This window comes from Acomys russatus, chromosome 7 (genome assembly GCF_903995435.1).
Source record: "Acomys russatus chromosome 7, mAcoRus1.1, whole genome shotgun sequence".
Taxonomy (NCBI): Eukaryota; Metazoa; Chordata; class Mammalia; order Rodentia; family Muridae; genus Acomys; species Acomys russatus.
The window spans coordinates 49,822,266-49,835,554 of NC_067143.1; the positions used below are offsets into that span (position 1 = coordinate 49,822,266).

Consider the following 13,289-nt stretch of genomic DNA (forward strand, 5'->3'; position numbering starts at 1 on the left):
ATTAAATAAAATATTTAAAGAAAAATAAAGGTGATAACGAACGCCTGCACTTACTCCCATACTAAGTGCCTACTAGATTTGCTATTTTCTTTCATATATCTCTGTGACTTTTGGATAGGTGCTAAATAAAAACTTAAAAATAGTTTATGCCAAAGTAGCAAAATCAGTACTTGATAAAATGTATAGTCTTGTCAGACATACATTCACAGTTTGAACTGGCAGTTTGTCTTTGGAATTGCTCAGTCAACAGATGGCTCACAGTCATCTAGTAGAGGCAGCAGGCAGGTCAGCGTATAAATACCTGGTTCTCCAGTGACAAGGGCAGCTTATAGTAGTGTGGGTGTCTGTGGCTAGTAAATATCTATACTGGGTTCCTACCTTCTGTCTGAGGGTCCTTTATCTATGTAGCCTGAGAAGCTCCTGGCTGCCTAGTGTTGGATAGAGCAGTAACTAACTATTCCTACTCTCTTTAGATGCTTTCTCTGGTGTGGATCTAGGTACTTACCTGCTAATATACCTAGCTCTTCTTGATAATTTAACCCCTATTTTCTTATATATATAATTCAAGAAAAAGAGCCCTGAAAAGAAAAAGAAGGCAAGTCAATCAAATTGTGTTGGGGTAGAGACATAGAAAGGAGAGAGAGGAATACAAAGGAATGGAAAACCTTTAGGTCTTCCCCTATCCCCGGCATAGTCTGTTAAAGGCTAGCCTTTCAACTGTTGTGGTCCAAGAGAACTGGAAAAATTTAAATCTAGAATAATTTCCCCAAATTGGCATTTATCACAGCCTTTACTTCATTATGCTGAGATTCACTCTGTATGGTTTTTACCAAATAGTTCCCAGCATCTGCTTACACTCTTCCACAGTAGTGAATTGTGCTGCTATTGGCGCTCATTCTCATGGCTGGGAGTTTTGTCTCTGAAAATGAAAATTCACACTTCTATGCCTTCTAACCACTGGCCTCTCACATGAGGAAGCAGGCCCAGACAGACGAAATGATGCTTGTTAAGCAGCCATCGGTTTCAACTTTTCCATTCGGCCTCTAGCTGAAAGTACCATGCAAGGTAGAGAGCAAGAGGTTTAGTTGTAGAATTTCAGAGCATCCTTATCTTTGCAAAGATTGTTTTACATAAATTTATTTTTTCATTTCCCCTCAATTTAGTAATAAGGACACTTACTGATTATATAGCCTTGCTACTACTGTTTTGTAGATGAATAACTCAAGGCCATACTAGACAATTTTTGATACAATGCGGTTAGAATTCTTGCTTCTAGAAGCAGTTCTTGCATTTTTTTCCCCCCATGGACACTTCTAAAGAAGCTGTTAGCAGTCTCTGAAACTGTCATTAAACACCATGTGGCCTGTGTACCTTGAGACTTCTGTCAGATATGACAGAGTCTATTAAAGCCCAACAATAGGAGTGGGAATACAGCTCAGAGCACTTATTTAGCATGTGTAAGGCCATGTGTTCATTGCAAAACAGCGGAACAAAGCAGAACAAAACACCATCTAGTGTAGATTTCATCCTAAAAATACCAGGTTGTTTTCCAACTTTAGAAGAGAAGCTAAAGACTTTTACCTACAAGCATTTATGGATCACATATAGTTTATAGGCTGCTTTAGGCATAAACAAAATACTATATTCTCACTAATGCAAAAACATGGGAAATTCCAACTTCCAGACATAGGTCAGAAAACTCAGTCACTGGATTTTCTCCTTTTGCTCCCTAACATATCCCCCTTCCCATGGCCCTGGCTGTCCGGGAACTCACTTTGTAGACCAGGCTGGCCTCAGACTCAGGGGGTTTTATATGTATATACATAAAGAGGTCAACTGTAGTGCTGTAATTCTAGCCCTTGAGCATCAGGAGATTCACAGCTGGAGCTACTGACCCCCAGATGAACATTGACTGTTCTGTGAAGCTTTGTTGCAGTTTTACATTTAGATTTGCATGTGTGCTTGTGCATGCATAATAGGTGTGTTCTAGGGCTCAAAGGAAAATGTGTTCTTATTGTGGGGTGGTGTCAACAGTTTAGGAAACTCTTTCAGGGAAAAGATTGCCCAATTCCTCTTCCTCTCTTTGTCCCTCAACTCTTCCCTCCCCCTCTTTTTCTCTCTCTTGATTTTTTTTCCTAGACAGAGTTTCACTATGTCGTCAGCCTGTAGGCCTTTCTTCTGCCTCTGCCCCTCAGGTGTTGGAATTACAGGATTGAGCCTCTATGCTCAGTTTTAGGTCTTTCTTTTTTTCCTCCTTTTTTTTCTTAAAGACCTATCAGAGCTTGGAACACATCTTCTGATTCACAGGTAGTTAAAACAAGGCTTATGGAATTGTTTGCTATGTAATATAGACAGCAAATAGAATTAAAATTCAAAGAAGACAGAAATTGTCTTTAAAAAGGTTAAGTATTAGGCTGATAAAATGGCTCAGCACGTAGAGTTGCTTGCTGCAAACCTGATGACTTGATTTGTCTTCTGACCTCCACATGTAGGCTGTATTTCCCTTCCCCCATTGTATAGAGATTCCATCATTTAACATGTGGCAGACCTAAGTGAATCAATGGTTAAGGTTTTTGTTAACATTAAGTTTTAAGGATTTGGGAGATAAACAAGGCCCACTCCTTTAATCCCAGCACTTAGGAGGCAGAGGCAGGTGGGTCTTTGTAAGTTCAAGGGCAACCTGGTCTACAAAGCCAGTCTAGGATAGCCAGGGCTCTTCTACACAGAGAAACCGTGTCTCAAACAAACAAACAAACAAATGACAACAACAAAAATAGAGTTTCCAGTGGAAGTCTGGAGTGGTGACACAGACCTTTAATCTTAGCACCTGGGAAGAAGAGGCAGGCAGATTTCTGAGTTTGACACCAGGCTGTTCTACGTAATGATTTCCAGGACAGCCTGGGCTATATATAGAGACCCTATCTCCAGAAACAAACAAAGAAAAATCACTCCACTGGGTATGCCTATGTCCCAAGCACTCAGGAGGCGGATACAGGAGGATTGTGGTGAGTTGAGGTGAGCCTGAGCTACATAGTAAACTCCAGGCCATGCTGGGTTAGAGAGTGAGACATGCCTCAGTAAAACCAAAACACCCCTTCTGTAGTCTAGGGAAGTAGTTGAAAGCTGTATTAGTGGATGTTCTCCTTCAAATATTTATTACGAGTCTTTGGCTCTTACAATTATGGAGGATGCTACATTCAAGCTAGGAACCCCGGAAACCCAGACATTTATCAGTCTGTGTCTGGAGGTCTATGAATTAGGGCAGCTGATGCTATAAATCTTTTTCTAATGGCTGAAAGAAGAGAGGACACATCTCCTTTCAGGCTGGCAGGCAGGAAGCAAAACGAGTGAATTCCTCCTTCATTCAGTTTTTGTTTCATACAGGTCCTAAAAAGACTGGACAATGCCTGTCTAGTGCAGAGGGCACTTTGCTGAGTCCACTGATTCAGACGCTAATGTCATCTTGGAAACACCCACAGACGCACCAACAATATAATGTTTAATCTGGGGCAGCCTGTGACCAGTCAGGTTGGCACATGAAATTAATTATCATTTCCTTTCTGGTGCTTAAGAAGTATAGGAATAAATTTCAGCTGTAACTTATTGTATGAGTGACCTAAAGGCAAGTTAGCTACCTCCCTCACCCTCATTTTCTTCATCTCTGAAATTAGGATAAATAGTACCTTAGAAGTTGCTTGTGAAGATCGACTGAAGCAAGTTTATGACAGTGGCTGGCACATAATGAGTACTTGCTTAATATTTTTCTTTTTTCCCCCCTGAGTAATGAGGCATTTCTCTTTGAAATACTGGCAAAAACTAGCTGTGAGAAGTACCTGTCTGTGGTGGTCACTCTCAAAAGCCCATTCTCCGTGTTTTCTCCCGCTCAGATACCCACACTCTTTTTCTCTCTTCAAGCCACTTCCTGGGGAGAAAGTCCAAAGTAAGCTGTTACAACTTGCCTTTGGCCCCTCCCTGAGCCCAGTTCATTCCTGTAAGCTGGGAAAAGGAAATGAGTTCGCATTGTCCAACCCAGGCTACACTTTTCAAGCAGAACGTCTGCCTAACCTTGAGAAGGACTAGCAGGTGGGTGTAGCTCTGCATGACGGGGACCCCTGGGCAAGGTAAGGAGGAAAGCCTTTCTGGTCCACAGGCCAGACTGCAGCTCAAGGGCAGCTCTGAGTGTGAGCAAAGAGGCTACTAGTGTCTGTTTGCTGATGAAGGGACTAGATCTTGATTTTCAGCCTGTGGAATGCTGGAAAGAGGAAGAGGGAAAGAGAGAGACCTTGGAAGATACCTGAGACATTTTTGTGTTAGCTCCTGGAAAAAGCAGTCGCCTGGGCACAGGAGAAGAGAATAGCTGTTCTCCCACACGTATTTGTTCTTTTGTGAATTTCTTGTGCATTCTGAGTTTTGTTAAAGGGAGCTCTAAAATGTGTATCCCCATTTAGTAAGGGATGGAAGGTTAGAGTCATGTGTTAAAACACTTCAGAGGTGGACAGAAGGTAGAATTTCGGTTTGACTTGCTTTATGTATAGATCTTGAACTCATGATCCTTTCGCCTTCTGAGTGCTGGCTTTTACAGTTGTGTTTAATCTATGTTCATTTCTCAGCTTCAGGTTTTGCTGTTTTAGGTAGTAGGGTTCTCTGTTGGGTGGATGTAGAACATTCCTGCTAATAATAGGATTAAAAAAATTGTTTGTGTTATATTCATGTGTGTGCATAGGTATGCTTACTATGTGTGTACATATGGAGGCTGTGGGTATCTTCCTCTGTTGTTCTTCACTCTCTTTATTAAACCAAACAAAACTTAAAAAAAATTTACCTTACTGTGTTTTATCTGCTTGCTTGTGTGTTTACCAGGTGTCTGTTGAATTCCGTGGGGCTGGGGTTAGAGATGATTGCTCCTCTGCAAGAGCAACAAGTGCTTGGAATGGCTGAGCCGTCTCTCCAGCTCCACCCATCTTATTTTTCAGACAGAGTCTTTCACTGAACCTGGAGCTAGTCAGTAAGCCATAGGGATTTCTCTTGTCTTTCACTACCCAGTTCTGGGATTACAGGTTTGTGCCGCTATGCCCGGCCTTTACCTGGCTGCTGGAGATCTGAACTCAGGTCCTCATACTTGTGTGGAAAGCTCTTTGTGCAATTAGCATCTCCCCAGCTCCGTTATAAGATGTTTAGGTCATCTACCTACTAGAAGCCAATATACCACTTACCCCACAAAGTCATGACAATCTGAAATGTCTAGATACTGCTAAATGTCATCATGGGACAAAATCAGCTATTACTGACCCAATATTCTCTGTATGTAAGTTAACAAGGCTAACTAGAAGATAAAGATACTATTAATATAATCTCTTATAGTATTTACTGTGTGCCAACCACTGTTCTAGGCCTTAATTATAATAACTGGTTTAATCCACTTCATAATCCTGAGTTAAGTACTATTACCACAGTTTTATATATAAGAAAATAGAGGGAAAGAAAGGATAAATGAATTAATAGGTGCTAGTGTTGTAGAAGTATGTTAAGAACTGCTCTAAGTGCCTTACCTGTAAGTTATCTGATTTAATCTTTACACTCAATCTATGAGATGGTTCTGATATTGTTAGGGGTTTATAGATTTTGTTGTATTCCGGTTGCTAAGCATTGATAGCACATTGGGGTAGAGGCTTGGTTTCTAAGGCTTCAGTCTTGTTCACCTAATAGAACATTTTAGTTTTCAGAGTACTTTTCTCTATTTTTTCCTCCCAGGAAGTACCAGTATTATCTCCAGTTGTGGTTTAAGAAACTGAGAAAGAAGCCTGGCAGTGGTGTGCATGCTTTTAATCCCAGCGCTCTGGATTAGTGCTGATCTCCGAGTTCAGGACCAACCTGGTCTTCAGAGGGAGTGTCAGGACATCCAGGGCTCCATAGTGAGATACTTGGTAACTGCTTGAGCTGGCTTGCATTCACTGCACATCTTGTCCTTTTAGGACTGACCCTCAGCTGAACTGGGTAGTAAGGCGACAAAGAAATACTGAACCCTGCCCCTGTTTGTGTTGGAAGGAGAGCTGAGAGAAGCTACTTCTGGTGTGTAATCTGGGATTTGTTGGTAAAATTTCCACATCTAACTGATTTGTGCTGGCTGTGGGACACAAGTTATAATTATGTTATAATTGGAGTATTTTTTTTTTTTTTTTTAATATCCTGCTTCAGCACAGAGACAATTTTGTTATACAAAGACTTTTGTGTGCAGTAGTTGGCCTTATTTGTGAAGATACTGAAATCTCAGTAAGCACTTGGGAAAGAAAGTGATCGACAGAGGTTGATTTAGTCAAGATTATATAGCAATTAGGTAGTAGTTTGGGACAAGTTGTGATTTTTTTTTTTTTTCCTGTCCTTGGGCCCTGACCACAAGCTGCTTGCTATGTGTATGTTTGTCATGACTAGATCTAAATGATTTTATGCTGTTGGCTTAGTTTTCCTTTAACAAAAGCGATAAACAGTGGTTCTTTTCTCTTTTTCCATTTTTTGTTTGCTCATAAATAATGTCCTCCTAGTACACTCTCCGACCACAGAATAAATATCTCCGAAGGACCAGGGAAGCTGTGCTGTTCCTGCCAACCCAGAGCTGGAAGTCATGTTACAGCTACTATTCCTGACAGCTACTTCCTATTTCAGTGGTGACATAGTGGTCAAAGCGCCCCAGCCAAAACAGAAAGTCAGTTTATAGGGAAGAAAGCTTTTAAAAAAGATTCACTGTGTACTTTTGGCTGGCCTGGAACTTGTGTGATGACCAGACTGGCCTCTAACTCACAAAAATCTGCCTGCCTCTATCTTCTGAGTGCTGTGAAGACACTCACCCTCACACCTGAGTAAAGTTTTTTGCTGGTAAGGGGGATGTGGTCAGGACTGATTGTGTGAATGCATACACTTTAAAGCTTTCTTACCCGTCATAGTAAGTTGGGAAAGCTGCTTGTTTTCTCTGACTTATGCAGAAGAGCCACAAAGCTACTTAAATAAAGTGAGATGTTTTTATCTTTCAGTTTCAGTGTTTTTGGTTATTAATGCTAGTGACAAGAGATGCCTATCAAGAGAAAGAAGTGTCTCATGTAATTTGTATGTAAAGTATCTCATGTAGCCCAGGGTGGCCTCAACTCACTAGACCAGGATGACCTTGAGCTTCTGATCCTCCTGTCTTTATTTCCCAAATGCTGATATTTCTTTTTGTTTCTTTTAAAAACAAATTTATTTATTTATTTATTTATTTTTCAGATTTATTTATTTATACAGTATTCGGTCTGTATGTGAGCAGAGGGCACCAGATGGCTATGAGCCGCCATGTGGTTGCTGGGAATTGAACTCAGGACCTTTGGAAGAACAGCTAGTGTTCTTAACCTCTGAGCCATTTCTCCAGCCCTGCTGATATTTCAAGAATAGTCATCACGTTTGGTTTTGTGTAGTTCTGAGGATGGGGCCTAGGATTTCATGAATCTAGGCAAGCACTTTACCAATTGAGTCACACCCCCAGCTTCTAATGGCTTTAATAAGATAGAATTTACACACCATAAACTTCGCCTAAAGTATAACCAATTGAGTGTTATTTTAGTTTATTCAGAGTTGTTCATACAACCAGTGCTGCCATCTAGTTTTAGAATATTTGGCCATCTTATGAGAAACCTATTAGTGTTCATTCTTAATCTTTCATGTTTCCATTGTCCTAGACTTAGGCAATTATTAATTTATTATTTTGTTTGTGCATATTTGATTGACCTACATTGGCCATTGCCTGTAAATGAAACCATGTACCATGTAGTGTGTGTGTTAGAGCGGCACTTATGTTGGTGCATGTGTGGAGGCCAGATGATGCCAGCCATCCTTTATTGCTCTGGGCTCTATTCCTTTGAGACAGGGTCTCTTATTAAGCCTGGAGCTACCCTTTTTTTGTTTGTTGTTTGTTTTGCTTTTTGTTTTTGGCTAGGCAGCAATCTTTCTTCATTTCCCCCTTCAGTGCTGAGTTATAGGTTTATGTAACCATACCTGACTCTTTCTAGGCCTTCATTGTATTGTTTGCATAATAAACATTATTAGTTATTTATCCCCATTTGATAGACTAAAATGTGCAGATCAGAGAAACATAACCACATCAGAGTCAAGAATCAAAACTGGATTCAACTTCCAAGTCTATTCCTTGTTTTATATTTTAACTTCCTTTTGGCAAAGAAATCTTTTCCTCCGTTGCTCTGTTCTTCTTTTGAAAAAAGATCTTTACCTTATGGGCCGTATGGGTCCTTTTTAAGGAAGGATAAAGTTTGTTCTTGTTGGCAGTTCTAACTTATCTCCACAGCCTGAACATTTCTAAACACTGGAGGAGACAATTGGTCTAAAACTAATTTAGTCACTAAGTATTTGGACACTCAAAGGACTGGACCAACACAGGGACAAGGACCTTCAGAATTGCAGAGCCATGTTCTAGCCTTGAAGGAAAATCTGGGGTCATTAAGCTTTGTACCTAATAGGTGAATCCTTTTTCCTCTGAAATGGGAGAACCATTTGCTAAGTTCTTCCTCACCAAATGCCAAAAGAAACTAATATCTGGTAAACATCACCAAAAAGAAGCTTAGAAGGTACTTTGACTCAGTTGGAGCTTTATGGCCTTCTCCTTTCTTCTGTATAATCCCAGCATATATAAGCTTATAAGTACCAGATATATAAGCTTATCATCTTTATGAAAGGATTTCTCAGCTGGGTGTGGTGATGTGCACATTTAATCCCAGCACTCGGGAGGCAGAGGCAGGCGGATCTCTGTGAGTTTGAGGCCAGTCTGATCTACAAAGAGAGTTCTAGTATAGCCAGGATTACACAGAGAATCCCTGTCTCGGCGGGGGGGAGGGGGGTGTCGGAGGTGGGGAAAAGGAAAAAATAGATTTTTCTTGGTATCCCTTAAGCTCTATCTAGCATAAAGGGAATATGCAGTGGTTCTCAACTTCCTAATGGTGTGGCCCTTTAATCCAGCTCCTCATGTTGTGGTACCCCCCAGTCATAAAATTATGTTCATTGCTACTTCATAACTGTAACTTTGCTGCTATTATGAATTGTAATATAAATATCCTTGTTTTCCAATGATCTTAGGTGATCCCTGTGAAAGGGTCCTTTGACCCTGATCTACAGGTTGATAAATGCTGAGTAAGGGCCTTAGAGTCTGGCCTCAGCTTTACTCTTAGCTTTATTATGTGGCTGTGTGATCTTGGAGTAATGGCTCATTCACCATCCCACAGCAGCTACTGTGCTGCAGATCCTCATCGTTTTATTTTTTATCAAACTTTTCTTTTCAAATTATCACCGACTCATTTGAACCTCAGTACTCTGAGGAGAACATTCTGAGGGGAGGGAGATACTTGAAAAAGCCTTTCTGCTTTTGGTAGTCAGGGTTAATGCCCAGTTCCCTACGTGTGCTGAAGTACTTTCTACTTTCTTTGTGTTTTTGTGATTGATTCTACACACACATGTTGCTTCTGATTAACTGTCTGCTCCTTCATTGTACTCAATACAGGCACTGAATCTAGCAGATACTTAGGAAGGCTGATGGGACTTGTGGAGAGAACAAATTTTGGGTAGTAAAACTGCTGTAGTGATGAATCTGTTGCTTTCATTTGAGGTCCATTCTTATCCCTAACTGAGCTGTGGGAAGCTTTGAAGTGCAGGACCCTAGGCACACAGGATCTAATGTCTGTCTTGTGCCAGAGCTCTTTTTGAGAGTACCTATTCACACTGTTCTCTGCCTTTTAAAATTCTAAATGCATTCTTAATATTTTTTCTTATACTTTCATACTAAAACAAAACAAAACAAAACAACAACAAAACCCCAAAACAAACAACAACAACAACAAAAAACAAAAATAAATTCCTGGCCATGAGCATATGGGTATTTAAAGCTGCAAATAACAGGCATGTCACTCTATCAAAATGTCTGTCCCCTAGTCAGGCATGGTGGTGCACACCTTTAATCCTAGCACTAGGGAGGCAAAGGCAGGCAGATCACTGTGAGTTCGAGGCCAGCCTGGTCTGCAAAGAGAGTTCAGGACAGCCAAGGCTACACAGAGAAACCCTGTCTCGAAAAACGAAAGAAAGAAAGAAAGAAAGAAAGAAAGAAAGAAAGAAAGAAAGAAAGAAAGAAAGAAAAGGTCTGTTCATTTGCCTGAAGCCCCACATTCTATCACCATGTGACACCTGAAAGCCAGTCTACCATTCAGTCTGTTTGCAGAGGCACTTAGGTGAAGAGGGAATGTAGACTTTCTCAGTGACTTAATTTGAATTGTTCTGGTATGGAAAAAGGAAGCAATCTAGGCTGGGTTTCTTGCAGGATGGTGGAAGTGTCTGAGAAGGAAGAGGGAACTCACTTTAGTGCGTACCGGTTAGCCCACTTCTTCCAACCATAGCATCATGTTGAATCTTTCCGACTTGGGCATCCGCTCCTTCAGGCCCTTGTCTTTTCCATCCTAAGTTGGAACTTTGGCGTTTCTATGCCTAATCAATGGTGTTTTGTGATTATAGCAGTGACTAGTAAAGAATGGACTGTTCACGTTTGTATTTCCACTCAAGGGTTTTTGTTGTTTGTTTCATTTTGTTTTTTGAGACAGAGTATCACTCCTGGCTGGCCTCAAACTCACAGAGATCCACCTGCGTCTGCCTCGAGAGTGATGGGACTAAAATTAGCACCAGCAGGACTGGCCTCCCAGTCAAGGTTTTTTGTTTTTGTTGTTGTTTTGTAAAATTTGAGATTATAAAATTTCTGTCTCCACAGGAATGGGGTCAAGGTGTTCATCTTTACCTATTTGGCTCTTGTTGCAATTCATTCTAAGGGACAAGAAAATGTTCCTTACTCAAGATGGCTGTCTAGTGGTATTTGAAACTAAGGAGGAGTAAAAGTTTGTTTTCAATAGTTGGGAAGTAGCACAGAAATCTATATAACATGATGGAGCAGATTCTGTTTCAAGTTGTGGTATTTATTAGGGTTCTAGTCTTTGTCAAGTGTTAAGCTTTCTGTGTCTCATTTGTCACATTTGTAAGATGAAGGTAACAGGGCAAGTGTGTGTGTGTGTGTGTGTGTGTACATTTGCATGAATAAATAAATGGACATGCGAGTGTGGAGGCCACAGGTAGCTGTTTGAGTCTTCTTCAGTTGCTGTCTTTCTTAAAGAGACAGGGTCTCTCACAGAAGGTAGAATTCATCAATCTGGCTAGACTGGTTGGCCAATGAGCTCCAGGGATCTACTTGTCTCTGTCCCTCACCAGCTTCTAGTGCTGTGATTTCAGATGCATATATGGTGCTGCTTCTGTGTTTCATGTGAGTGCTAGGTATCTGAACTTGGGTAACATGCACTCTTCTAAGTCATGTTCCTGGCCTCTAAAGGTGATTTTTTACATTTTAATTAAAAAACATGTGTTCATTTATTATGTGTGTGTGTGTGTGTGTGTGTGTGTGTGTGTGTGTGTGTGTGTGGTGTGTGTGTGTGTGTGTGTTTGTGCGCGCGCATGTGCTTGTAGGGGAGAGTGTGGCGTGTATTTCATGTTGTGAGTATAGGTTTTTCTGAGGCACAAGCGGTGACCTAGGTTTTACTGGCCTAATATGCCTACAGCTCACGTATAGAACTTAAGGACCTAAGTGATAGAGTAACGGATGCCAAGTTTCGTCTAGAGGTAGAGACAGGAGCATCCGTCCTTGTAAGGTTACATTTCTGGCATTGTGGCTGTTGCAGTGGAGATGAAGCTGTGGTCCCAAGTCTAGAATCTAGTGAGCTGAAGTAGCTGCAGTAGTTTCTTCATTAGACTAGTTATTTTTCAGTGTAGCTTTGTGCTTTTTCCTGAAAGTTTAGTCTCAACCCTTTCTCCCTTCATTTCCATAGTTTGTGATTCATTTTCTACTTAGTCATCTAGGCCTACCACTAACCAAAGAATCCTTGGCTTTGGCCGCTGGGACATATCTGACATGTTGTCTGGTTTTGTCATAAAACTTTTATTGGATTACAGCTACGTTGTTCATTTATATATTGTCTGTGGCTACCTTTATTCAAAGAAGGTAGAGTTGAGTAGCTGAGACAGAGATGATGTAATTTGCAAAGCCTTAAATATTTGGCCTTTTGCAAAAATTCCTAGCTCCCACTTTAATCGATTATATTTGTCTCTTAACAGAATGGTGTGCTTTATCTAACAGTGAGTGTTTGGGTAGTGTGGAAGTTTTAGCTCGACTTCCAGTTTTTTCAGAGCAAAATCTGGCCCTGAATTGTAATGACTACTTTTAGCATGGGAAGTTGGTAGTATGCTACAGTTTTCTTATTACCTGAGTAATATGTTATATACATACATTTATATGCATAAATATTGTGAACATCATTTAAAGCATAGGTGTTAATGTTTATTTTCTGAATGTTTTGTTTAAAGGACTTGTTGGGAATATAAAAAATGATAAAGTATGCTTATTAATTCTTTCATGGCTACTCATAGCTTCTGTAATCTAATGGTAATAAGAAGAATTCACTTATGTTTAGGGACCAGTGGCTACAAACAGTAATAATTACAATAATAAGTGAGGAACCAGTGACTAATGAGGAATAGGTGTTTCTACTAAAAATATCTTTTTGTCATGATTTCTATGTATTTTGCTGCTTTAGACTAGAAGTATTTGTACCTGTATGAAGTAGAAAACCCAACAGTAATCTAAGATGTAAAAATTAAAGTTCTTTATTCAAGGAGGAAGGTGGTTGATGGCTGCGATGGCCTCAAATACAACCTGCTCAGTTTGTATAATGTTACTATACTTATATTTTCAGGGCTTACCATTTGGTATTAGATAACCAGTTGATGTTCTCTTCCCTAGGAGGACTATTTCTTCTGTTCACAGCATTAGTTGATAGGGTAGAGTTTTATGTAGTAAAAGTGGAGTCAAAGATGGAGCAGACCTTTGGCTTAGTAGCCTTGTGAATTGCGTATGAAACATTTCCTATAGCCTCATTCAACCCTTGCCTCTCAGCTGGTGGCTCTGCTTTGGTAGGTTGTGAAACCTTTAAGAGATGAGGCAAGGCTGGGCTGGCCACTAAGGGGCAGGCTTACAGTTTATAGCCTGGCCCCGGTTTCAGCCTCCTGACCCTCTTGCCAGCACGTCTTCAGCACATCCTACCAGCATGCCCTACCACAGAGCTTAGTGATCCTTGTCTGCTGGTGCAGTGTGACTAGTCTCTGAGATGTGACCAGCAGCAAGCTCTGGCAGCCAAGGCTAGAGCCCTAGCTTCCATTCCTCTTGCATCCGGAAA

At 40.7% G+C, this 13,289-nt stretch overlaps 1 protein-coding gene across 2 annotated transcripts in view; it reads left to right on the plus strand.

Moving 5' to 3' along the window:
* Window positions 1-13,289, plus strand: part of Pak1 (p21 (RAC1) activated kinase 1) — a 105,337-nt gene that overhangs the window by 23,521 nt on the left and 68,527 nt on the right. The window contains exon 1 of one of the 2 annotated variants that reach the window (XM_051148983.1): window positions 4,102-4,121. The exons of the other annotated variant lie outside the window; for it this stretch is intronic. The gene's annotated coding sequence lies outside the window, so the exon portion shown is untranslated. Of the gene's footprint in view, window positions 1-4,101; window positions 4,122-13,289 lie in introns of those variants that run through there. 2 annotated transcript variants of the gene reach the window in all.